Consider the following 12370-nt stretch of genomic DNA (forward strand, 5'->3'; position numbering starts at 1 on the left):
ACTTGAAGAAAGATCTGCTTCAATAAATACTTTAACACCCTGAGCAAACCCACTGATCGTGCTAATTATTTTAATTTTGGTCCAAAGTTTCGCTGCTAAGGGGGAACAGCTGCTGCTTCTCCACTCTGAGTTAATCCAGGTCTCTCCTGGATTATGTGATGACCCTTCAGGTTTATGTTCAGACCAACAGAAACCAGACGGAGGCGCAAATCAGAGCAAACTCAGATCAGGATGTTCAGCTTCCGTCGTGTTCGCAGCGCAGAGCCGGGTTTCAGGTTTGTGACCGGCTGCTATCAGACGTGTCGTCGTTGATGTGCAAACAGGCAAAAGGTACAAACCTTTGACTTCTTATCGAAGAATCTGACATTTTCCAACTCAACCACAGACGACGGATCTGTTTGAAGGCAGCTTTCATCTCCTGCACTGATGGTTCAACCCGCCGTCTGCAGGAGAAATGAAATGGACTTTTCCTGAAACACTCGTGCATGTGGCCAAATAAAAAAGCTCATTTTGTCATTTCTGTTCAGGAGAAGCAGCTCATTTAACTGCTGGCTAAGATTATTTTGGCCAAATTACAATTACCAGAAATGATAAATCAGTGGCCTCGTTTGAGTTAAAGATACATTTCTCTGTTGTTGCTCCAATCTGTGTTAGAAGATGATGGATTTTACTCTGCAGCCAATGAAACTCGATGCATTTAAAATCCAGGATTATGAGCATTAGAGGTAAACAGAGTCAAATGGAGCTGGTAGCGTGTCCTTAAGCCTTGTAGTGTTTGGTAAAGAAATGCTGATGAAGCTGAAAATCGGAGCGAAAAGATGAATCTGCGGCTGCTAAATGAGACAGAATGAATTGAAGAAGAGCAGGACAAAAGGCAGAAAGGAGAAATTAAGATACAGCAGAGACAAGAGAGGAGGTGTTAGAGACAGAGACGCTGATAGAAAGAGGACAGAAAAGAAAGAAAGGAGACGGCTCTCCTGTTGTCTGCAGGGAAAGATAGAGCCGGCTGTCATTTCTGCCAACAATAGGCCACCGCTGAGCGCCGCCTGCATTAGGACGCCGCAGATCCGGATAAATCTCATCCACACACACTTCCTCTCGCTTCACTCCTGCTTCCTGCGACCACACAATCAGCCTCACACACGGTTTCTCCCTCGAACGCAGCAGGATTTACCGCCTCGGACTCCCTCCGCCTGCCGGTTTGCACTCCTATAATTAGACAGAAGGTTCAGGAGTTCAAACGTGTTGACTGGAAACGAGCTTTTCCCACAAAGCACGCTCCATAAAGGCAGCTCAGTGTGTTTGTGCTGCCGCGTGTCTTCGTCTGACTGATGTCTCCTCTCATGTCTCCCTCTCTGGGTTTATACCTGCCCTCCTGTGTGTCTACATAAAGCCTGCGACACTCGTGTGAAGGCCAGTGAAATGTCAGGGCTGCAGTTCGTCAGGACTCAGCTTTTCCCCGAAGCTCCAGCAGACGGCTCGCGCTGCTGTTGACCTGCGTAATGGACGTGGCGTGACGGCACATACCATAAATGCCGCCATGTGATAATGCATTCACCGCTGACCTTAGCAAACGTTTGGTGCCAAAGCATTAACACACAGTGTACGTAACCTTTTCTCATCAGTTAAACTCATTATTTCAGAAAAGTGTTCATCACTTTGACATTTTCATGTTTTATTTGTACTATTTTGATTTAAGGTGGATTTTTCGCACAACAGCAAAAGATTCTTTAATGTCAAAGCAAAAACAAAGAAATCTAAGTTCATTACAAGTGTAAAATATTAGCAGCTGGTGCAGCCGCTCGGTGTAGAAGTCACGTTATCGGTCCACGAGGATCACCTGTGTGTGGTCAGGAGGCTTCGGCTGACTGTGTCCACAACAAAAGAACCCTGATCAGCACAAGTCCTGCATGGATCTGTCAAATCTCCTTTTATTTAATGCTGTAAAACAAAGCAGCACTTAAAAAGGCGGCTGAATACTTTAAAATATGTTTTTAGGATTAGCAGATCAGATGAGAGGGCCTGATTGATTACTAGAAATTATACATGAAAACATTTTAAAACCAAAAACACATTTAATTAAGTTGATTAATCAGATTAAAACTTTATCAGCACGTCGTTTAAAAGTCACGAGATGCCAAAAAGGCTTGATAGTTTTGCATCTGAACACATAAAATCCCTCAGCTGACATTTCTTCAAAGCGCTTCTTCACACACACAAAACTGAACACTCAGAAACCTGAAGTTGTCATTTATTTGTTTGTTTGTTTGTTTGCTCTAAACAAACATAAGACAAAGACTTATTTGGGCTGTAAAAAGGAAACTGAGCCGTCCAACTCTGAAGACCCCAGCACAAAACCAGCTCTTCTCCCAGTTTGACAAGCTGCTCAGAAGCCTGATCTCAAGCCCAGCGACACCTTCAGGGTTCAGCTGGAAGACCAGTTCCAGACCTGATCACCTGATCACCTGCATCACCTGCATCACCTGATCACCTGCAGAGGAGCAAACCTCGTCTGAAGACAGAGGACTGGAGGCTGCGATGGAGGCACGTTAATACCTGTGATTTTGCCCTTTCTCTTCCACTTCCACGCTGTAATCCTGCATCACAGCGATGCGCTTCACACACGTGCATGATCTTCCCATTCTGACCTTACTCACCAGCAATCTGCACCACACGCAGCGGCGCTTACAAACAGGACGTTTTTCCCATCGACTATCAGAGAGCAAGTTAAAGTGAAGAATGATCAGATAAACTCTGGTGCAGAAGAAGGACTCTGAGAATTGACTCCACAAACACTTGATGTACGACATACCTGTGAAGGCATCGTGCATTAGCAGGCGTGTATGTGTCTGATTTATAGACGAACGCTGTGGGTCACATTGATTTACAGCTGCGCGTGGTGCATTCAGGTTCATGTTTCTGAGGACTGAGGCTGCAGCACGGCCCCCCGTGCATTAGTGGGGTTGACTCGTTGAGACGGATGATTTTCCAGGTCAGATTTGTGAAGGTTTGTATTGAAAAAGGTTTTCTAATGAAGGAACTTTGGAAGGAAATGGAGATAAATACACTCTGCGTCCAACATTGGTCTTTATTAAGCGATGGAGCCGTCTGCTTCTGAGCAAACAGAGAGATTTTGATCAAAAATGTTTGAAAATATTTAGTGGGAATAAATGGAAACACTGAGAAATGAGACATTAGCATCTAAATGTGAATAAATCTGAATTTTCTTGCTATATTTTTGCTTCCACCCACCCCTCTGAATGCAAAGCCGCGCTCGCTCCAGGCTAACAGTGTTTGTGACGACGGTTTAATGTGTTATCTTTAATCATACTTCCACCATAATTACTGTCACCATGATTGATTGATGTTCCAACACATGCGGCACCTTTAAAAATCGGCCTTTACGCTGCCTCCCCACAGGGCTTAATAATCTGCTATCTGCTCTTAATAGGTGCAATCACAATAAGAGCACACACTTATTATCTGTTTGAAGGGAAAAAAACTCGTCTCACATTACGCTGCCACTGTGACACCAGCTGTTTTCAGCTGATCTTCAGGTTTTCGCTCGTGATGATCATCTGAGCGTCTGCACGCAGTCGACGCTCCCGCCTCCATGTCGTCTCTGAGCCATGTTTTACACTCACGAACACACACAAAGGCCTTAAAATCTGTCTTCATCCCGTCTCTGCGTCCCCCTTAATGTCCCCAAAGAGCTCAATAAACCGCCATCACAGGTGCGATCACAATAACAGCACACACTCTGATTATCTGCTCGATGGAAACAGCCTATATGACATCACGCCACCAGCTGTGTGGAAATGCAGTGATCACGTTAAATGTTTGCACGTGCATTCAGAATCTATAGTTTTTTGTCTTCGCACATCCTCACAGACTCAAACTCAATGCCCCCCAAAACGTGCACCCATAGACCTCCAGTGTGAGCCTCACCGGCCTGCTAGCGGCCATTAAACTCACGCTGTGCCGCTCAGTGTGGTCCAAACCCGCAGTGCTTCACAGGGGTTCATGATGCCGACAGCAGCTTTGGGTTCTGGGTCTGATAGCGTGCTCAGGTTCACTATGACAGTGGTTTTCAAAGTGGGGGCCCAGGGCCGCCAGGGGGCGCTAGGGGGGCCTCAGAAAATTGGAGGGAAGTTAAGGAAAAAAGCAAAACATGTTGGGAAAATAAAACAGCGTTTAAAACATGTTCGTTAATATTCTTATGCTAAACAAATGTAATAATTATTGAATAGTGAAAAAAGTAAGAAAATCATTCTAAAAGTTGATGTTTCTTTACGTATTTTGTAGCATTGTCGGTGGGTTTGCAAACGGGGTCCCCGGCCAGAAGCTAATGCTGTCTGGGGGGCCGTGGCCCTGCGAGGCGTCATGGCAGCGTGGCGTCGGCTGAGCAGGCGGGCGGAGTCGCGTCTAATGCTAACGCTTCGTTCAGAGGAACAAACTGATCTGAAACGATCATTCTTGAGTCCAGCTGTGCAGAGACGCGCTCGCTGAGTCGGAGTTTATTCGACCTGCTCGGCGCTGAAACAGCAGACGGAGTTAGCATCCAGCCGGCGAGCATACGGAGCATCCAGCAGATTTTCCCGCCGATTCGGCAGGAAGTCACCGATGACTCCAAACGAATGGAAACGTCACAGCGTGAAAATATGTTTTCCTCACCAGCGTAGAAGGAAATGATAACCACAGCAGCAAAACAACAAGATTTATTTCCTGCAGATTTAAAAAAAGAAAATTCTTCTGGTGAGAAAATGAAGGGAAGAAAATGGCAGAAAATGCTAATGAGCTCCGTCCTTTTCCTGTTTCTTTTATTAATTTTTACTCATGCTGCTGCTCTTTGCTTTCAACTTAGTCACACACACACACACACACACACACACACACACACACACACACACACACACAGACACACACACACACACACACACACAGAAGTAAGTGCATGATGCTGTGCGCTCTCATGCCTTGTGGTTTGTGGCTTCAACCACAGTCCAGCACTTCACACACACTTATTGAGTATTCATGTTCTGGGATTTCAGTAGCTTCTACTGTACACACACACACACACACACACACACACACACACACACACACACGTGCACACTCATCTGACTGTAGTTAACTTCAGTGGTGTGAGTCTTACGAGGGGCGTCGCCTGTTCTGATGCAACAGCCTGACAGTCTTGGCACTGTGTGTATGTGTGTGTGTGTGTGTGTGTGTGTGTGTGTGTGTGTGTCTATATTCATGTCCTCTCTCTGCGTGTGTGTCTCTTGTGTCGAGGTCAGTGTGTGTATTTAAATGTATGTGAGTATATGAGTGTTTCTGTGTGTCACTGCTCTCCCTGTGTGTGTGTGTGTGTGTGTGTGTGTGTGTGTGTGTGTGTGTGTGTGTGTGTGTGTGTGTGTGTGTGTGTGTGTGTGTGTGTGTGTGTGTGTGCTCGCCCTTCACTGCCTCACACACACACACACACACACACACACACTCCTGCGTGCCTGGAATACAAGGCAAGGCATGATGGGAAGAGAAGAAAAGAGATGGCTCCCGTATCCAGGGGCAACGCAGGTAACAGGAGGATGAGTGGCGGCGCTGCAGGAGCCTCGGGACACGCTGGAAGACGTCCTCAGCCCTGACAAAACACGTCGCATCACACACACGATGAAGACGTTCATTCGTCTGTCACACTCACAGAAAACCAGAAGAGGAGATGACGACTGGCCGCTGATTGGCTCGTTAGCTCTGACGCTGCGTCAGTCAGTGAAGTCACCTGGTGACCTGATTGGTCAGAGTTTAAACCTGAAGGTGTTTGGCACTTTGTTACGCTGATTGTATCACAGCAGGTTGTTTTACATTTAATCCTGACACACAAAAGGCTTCAGCGTCGAGTGAAACTAACGTTTTAAAGAAAACAGTAAAATTCTTCTCACCTGGCGTTTGGACATGGACATCTGCTGGATCTTTAGTCTCTGGTGTGTCTGCTTTTTATGCTTTTTACCGACACACAGACGCACAGCTGCAACGCCAGCGTCATCGCTCACACGCTAATGTGCTTTGTGTTGATGGACTAAACGTCCATAAGGTGGCAGACTAGAGCCGAATCAGCCCCTGCTGAAAAGACAAAAGACAGCAGCACAGACGGTCTGTCAGGCCTTTAAATCAAGGACAACGCGATGAAGATGAAGGTTGAACGATGATGAATGATAAAGGTTTTTCACGCCTCACGCACTGATCCCATAAACACGTCATTAAAAGCAAGTAAAAGTGTGAATATTACTGCATCGCTGAACAGGGTTTGTAGTTTCCTGGAATAGAGCGGTGGCGTCGTCAACTCGAGTTGAGCTGTGTTTGGTTTCGTCCTTCAGTCCTGAATGGACTCCACAGATGACTGTCTTTAACTGTCAGAGCTCTGAAATCTGCAGGACGTCGTCCCCTCAGTGTGTCCCCACGCTGATGGGACACAGGTGGTCCGATGCAGAGGACAGTTGGCTCAGATGAGAAATGTGGTGGAATTGTCCATTGTTCATGACAGTGTTGGGTTCAATCTCCAGGTGTGTGGTGAACTGCTTTGAAATGTAAGTTAACAGGTTACGTTTGCAGAGTAATTAAGTGGGTTTCTGATTTTGAAACGCACATTTTGAAAGGAATTTATTGTTTTGTTTGTTTGTTTGCTTGTTTTTTTTCTGTCAGTAGTTTCAGGCCACTGCTGTATTTTCTCGCTCTGTTTCATTCTTCTTTGATTTTATTTGCCATTTCCTCTTTTGGACAAGACTTATCAAGCTGGTTAAACCGCCACTTGGTAGCTTACACACAGTGTTCACAGACTCTGCTGCACAAGTTGCAAACAATAAGTTTGAAGCTCCCCTGATGAATTGTGTCCTGTGTGGCGTCTAATTCCACAGGCTACAATAGATTTCTGTAAATATCTGCTTATTCTGAATCTGCAACACGTTTCACAGACTGGGAAAGATGCTCCAAAAACACCCGTCTGGATCATTCCACAGGTAAGCAGGCTCATTGGTTACAGGTGGAGAAGCTTCAAACATCCCAAAACCCTTTAAGAAACAAATATAGAACAATGTTTGAAAACAGACAAAGGTGGATATTATGAAACAAAAAAGATCCTCCTGTTTGTTAAGAAAAACCTGAAAAACATCCATTTTTATCTCCTGACTGCAAACAACAAAATCTGGAAAATACATGACATACTGATGCTTTTATTTTGTGTATGTGTGCTCACACTTAGACTGTTACTGATGCCAATTTGGTAAATTATTCCTTTGCAGTAGCAATATTTAAATAAGTACATAAACAGTGACAGTAAAGTGCGATTCAGGCCGTCCACTGTCCACAGCATGTTTGTGGACGCTGCTGATTGATTTGCAGTGTTTCCTCCAGTGATGGAAAACAAGCAGAGAGCCAAAGAACGTCTTTCTGAGCAGAAACGGTGAAGAAAACTCTGCTGACTGTCAATATGTGTTCTTTAAGGTTTATGTCATCAAATCACCTCATTATGTGAAGATGGCGATGCATGAATCCATGTGTGTGTGTGTGTGTGTGTGTGTGTGTGTGTGTGTGTGTGTGTGTGTGTGTGTGGAAACATCTGTTTGCTAAAATACAGGATTCAAATATAAACAACATTTTATCAGCAGAAAGTGAAAAATAAACAAACCTCCAGTTTGGTTGAAGCGCGGCTTCAAATTTTCAATGTTGGATTTGAAGACCTGCTGGTGACCCATATACTTCAAAGTGTTCCTCTCCCAGTACTGTGGATCATCTGCTGTGACTCTGCTCATCCAGTCCTGTTTGGGTTCTTCTCTCCTGGTGTTACTGTCATAGTGATCGATCTGGACGTCATCAACCATCCCAACAGTCACAAACTCTGGGAAGTTTGGGACTCCAGAAGAAGCAGTGAAGAAATACTTCAGAGAGTGAGTCACTGCAAGAAAAACTTCATGTCATGATTTCAGTTTTCAGAGTTTCACTTTTATTCATCACTGAAAAACCTTATTTTCCTGCACACACAATCAAAAAGAACTACAGCGCATTCAAGACATCCTCATCATCTCTGCTGTGCAGTCAACAAACACACAAACACACTCAGAAAGAAAGATTTGGCTCCACAAACTCTTTCATATTTCTGACCATCTGCTCTTGAAAACACGTCTTTATTGTGAAATGAGACGTCAGAGGAGTCGCACATTCACTTCATGCAGTCTGTCCCTGACTTTCACTGACAGACAGACGTCTGTTGGACGTCCACGTCTAATAAAGCAGCAGGACATAAAGATCTGACCCTGGTGCAGCTCACTGTCACATATCTTGACTGATGGAAGCTGAAGAATTATCTCTCAGTTTAACAGCCAGAAATCTTTGATCATCAACATTTTGCACAAAGATTTCTGTGTTCTGGGCCGAAACTCAATCAATAATAATACAGAATAATTCAATAATATCAATATCAATCAGATGGAGGAACTCTCGGGGTTTTATGAGAGGCGTGTCTCAAGCAGCGTGTCTGTTAAAATGATTCAGCATTGATTTGGAGTCATCAAGTCATATAACTTCCAGGGTATTGAGGTAAAATCTCAGTTTATAATAACTATGTTATCTAATTTTGGAGACCATTAAAAGCTGTTTTTAAAGAGTTGTGTCTGAGGCAGCCTGTCTGTTCAAGTGATCCAGCACTGATTTGGAGTCAACAAATCACATGACCTCGGAGTTATTGAGCCAAAATATATCATTTTTTATGAAATATATGAATATTAATTTTCAAAACCGTTCAATGCTGCTTTCAATGGCTGTGTCTCACACAGCCCAAGTAGACAGGTGATTCTGCACTCATTTGGGGTCATTGGGTCACATGACCCCAGAGCTATTGAGCAAAAATAGAGCATTTTTCATATTAAATCTGATTATTATTTTTCAAAAACTTTCAATGCTGCTCGGAAAGAATCGGGGTACAACAACAGCTCATCCATGCTGAGGCATTTTCGTGCTTTGCATGAAAATAATGAGGGGAATGTGGCTGGACCCAGTCCGTATTTTGTTTCTGAATAAAATGAATGAAGTCCTTAAGTTGCACAGTCAGATTCACTGCCCTCTTCATGTTCACAAGCACATCCACTGCCTCTTACCTCGTTAAAACACTGCAAGAGTTTGAAAGCAACTGTTCTCCTTTCAGACGTTGAAAAAATTATTTACTGATAAACAAGTAATATTAGATTCCATTGTATTGTCATGTGACATACCCACAATACACTAAACAATCTAACAACAATCTAAATTGTATTTATATGAATGAATACATGAACGATCCATGAAATGCATTTATTAAGATGAATTGATTTATCTTTCTTGGCAGTCATCCCCGTGGCTGCACTGCTGCAGGCAAATTGATAAAATTACAGTTACAATTTCCTATAATTTATAGGTTCCGCTCCGAAGCGTCGGCATGGTACGACCCATCACCACCTATAATATATCTGGCTGTTCAGCAGTCTTTGACCAGCAGGGGGGGTTTGTGTGCACAAGAAGCCTCGAGAAATGAACCTTGAACCATTTGGCTGGAAAGCTTCAAGAAGCTTCACCTCCATGATTGGGTCTGAAAGGGGCGTCCTGGAAAGACTCAGTTGTTCACAAGTGAGGATGGAGCGAGGTTCACCACTTTGTGAACACATGACTGGATGAGGGAGATAAACACATGAACTCAGAGACTCTTCAGCTTTATTTTAGTGTAATTTTTGCGCAGAGACGTAACAACACAAATTATTTATGCTTTCAGCTCCCCCTGAAGGCTGCTGCAGTGCCGAACATTGAGGCTGAAACACAAACTGCTGTGAAAGGTTTCGGCCTTGAGAAGAATCAAAAACTCAAATTATGAATAATAACATAGTTTGAGTTTGAGGATCGCTTCATGCAAACAGGTAACTGCAGTTGAGGTTGGTGTCGTGGGTGGAGGGGCGAGAAAAACCATGAGATCATTGATTGATTAACTCCATGAATGAACTATAACCATAACTAACTGTGGTTTCACTGTGAATCAAGCCTCACTTTGGCACTGAACTCCCAAACCTGCCGCTGTCACAAGGATGTCAATGCTCACGTAGACCATGCAAATACTCATCTAGACTTAAATATCTTCAGTAATTGACGACATCGGACGGCAGTCACGTAGGATATGTCAGTCTGACCACGCGTGCAGCGACTCGTCATATCTGCTGAAATGTGTAAATATTGACTGTCAGGATAAGTGCACGGCTCATTACCTGAGACAGCTCTCTGAAGTGTTTTGCCCGCTTGCAAGTGTATGTAATAAAACTCAGAAAGACATCTTCTCCCCTGAGTCTTTATTACAGAATTGCCGCCACATGCTACAACCACATTTCATACTCAGAGGATACGAGCAGGATCAAATTGACAAATGAGACCCATTGGGTGTGTCTAAAAGCTCTGAAAAATCCCTTTCCGATCCCTCCACGGCGTCCTCCTTTCTGTGAAATTGATGTCGGCTTGTTTGCCGCCCTGACAGTTGAGGAGAAGAGGAGGGGAAACGCTTTCAGCCCGGGAACTGTTTGGCTGTTTGGAGGACTCGACCTCGCCTGCTGTCGTAAACCAAGGAGTCAATATAAACGACTGAAGGGAGACATTCAGGAAAGTCAATTTTAATTGAACCCAATTTCAGCAGAAATCCCAGAAATAAATCCTCATCATGTAATAAGAGTCAACAGACTGCAGTGAAGTCAGCGTCTCCAGCTCAGACCGATGAGAACATTGACTCTGAAATCCCTTCAAATTAACGTTCTGCCATGTTCTCCTTCAATAAGACATTTGACCAAGGTCGCCACAACAATAAGATTAAAAAAACTTATTTAGAAAGTAAAGCAAAAGAAAGTTACGCTGCAGCAAACGATGGAAATGTTGGAGGTTCGGTTCATTGAAGGGAAACAAAATCTCATAATCACGTCAACGGCGGTTTGTAATAAAAGCAGATCTGCCGGATGGCTGTCGCCTCCCTGCTCCTTGTACTTCTGCCTAATTCGCTCTTTGGTTTTTCCTTCAAATGTATTCAAAGTGATATTAAGTCATAAAGTCGAACCCGAGCATCCAGCCTTTATGACTGAGTCGTTACAGTTTCATTAAAAACCGTAACTCGTCCACAGTTCACTCCTCGTCATCACCAGGCTGTGAAACCTCTGCGCTTCCAGGTGCTCCTGTACCTGAATATTCGATTATGGAGTGCAGAGTTTAAATATTAAATCGAGAAGTTATAGTTCTTCATTATCCGATCAGACTCATAAGATGTCTGATGTGGAGGCGAAAATAAACGTATTTATAGAGTTTGTGTAAATCTCAGCAGGCAGAGGGAAGAGAAACGAGCTCAGAGAAGGAAATAAGATAAACTGTGAACTCCAGCATCTTCAGTGCGACAGCACCACGTCCCTCTGAAGAGGTCGCCAACCAGCGTCAGGCGCACCAAACCTTCATCACGCTGGACCTTCGTCATCACAGTCTGCTTAGTTTCAGGCACCAAATCTTCTTGGTGAAAGTCCTCCATTTGTTCCATCCATCCATCCATCCATCCATCCATCCATCCATCCATCCATCCATCCATCCATCCATCCATCCATCCATCCATCCATCCTCCCATGTCACCTGACTTCCTCCTTTGCTCCCGTCATAATTACTGCAGACACCAGAGGGCGCCACCAAACAATGAAGAGTGTTTGTTTCTGATGTGGGAAGAAAAGTGAAAAGAAGTGACCTATTCTTTGTTTTTACATTTCTTTCTCGAGTCTTTTAGTGCTTTCTTTTCATTTTCTTCTGTGTGTTTTGCATCTTTTCTGTATTTGCAGCTTGTTTGCTGTTAACGTCTTTGTTTTGGCGTTCTGCAGCACGTTTCCGTTGTTTTTGATTTTTTTGTGCGTGTTTTTGAATTACGATCGCTTCTGAGACTATACATTTCTCCTCATTGGAGATATTTTGGCCCTCATCAGCCACCGTAAAATACTCTGACTCAATAGAGATCAGACATGACCAGCAACAAACTGCTGATCTTGAGAGAAAAATTTGGTATTCCCACTTTTATTTAGAATTATCAGAGCAGCTTTTAATATCCAAATGTTGAGCTAGCTTTGAGCATCGTGGAGGTCGGAGTGATGAATAAATTAAGGAAAAAATTAACAGCTTCCAGCTCTGTACAGAAGCTCAGAAAGGACATAAATAAAGTTATTTTGTGTTATTTTCTGTGGCCAAATTGTTATATTTGTTTCCACAGAAACACAAAAAATGTGATCATGAGAAATTTTTTCTTCTGAGTTACAAAAAACGTTTCCTGGAAAAATCTGTCTTCTGCCTCTAAAAA

The sequence above is a fragment of the Chaetodon trifascialis genome, chromosome 17 (assembly GCF_039877785.1).
Source record: "Chaetodon trifascialis isolate fChaTrf1 chromosome 17, fChaTrf1.hap1, whole genome shotgun sequence".
Classification (NCBI taxonomy): domain Eukaryota; kingdom Metazoa; phylum Chordata; class Actinopteri; order Chaetodontiformes; family Chaetodontidae; genus Chaetodon; species Chaetodon trifascialis.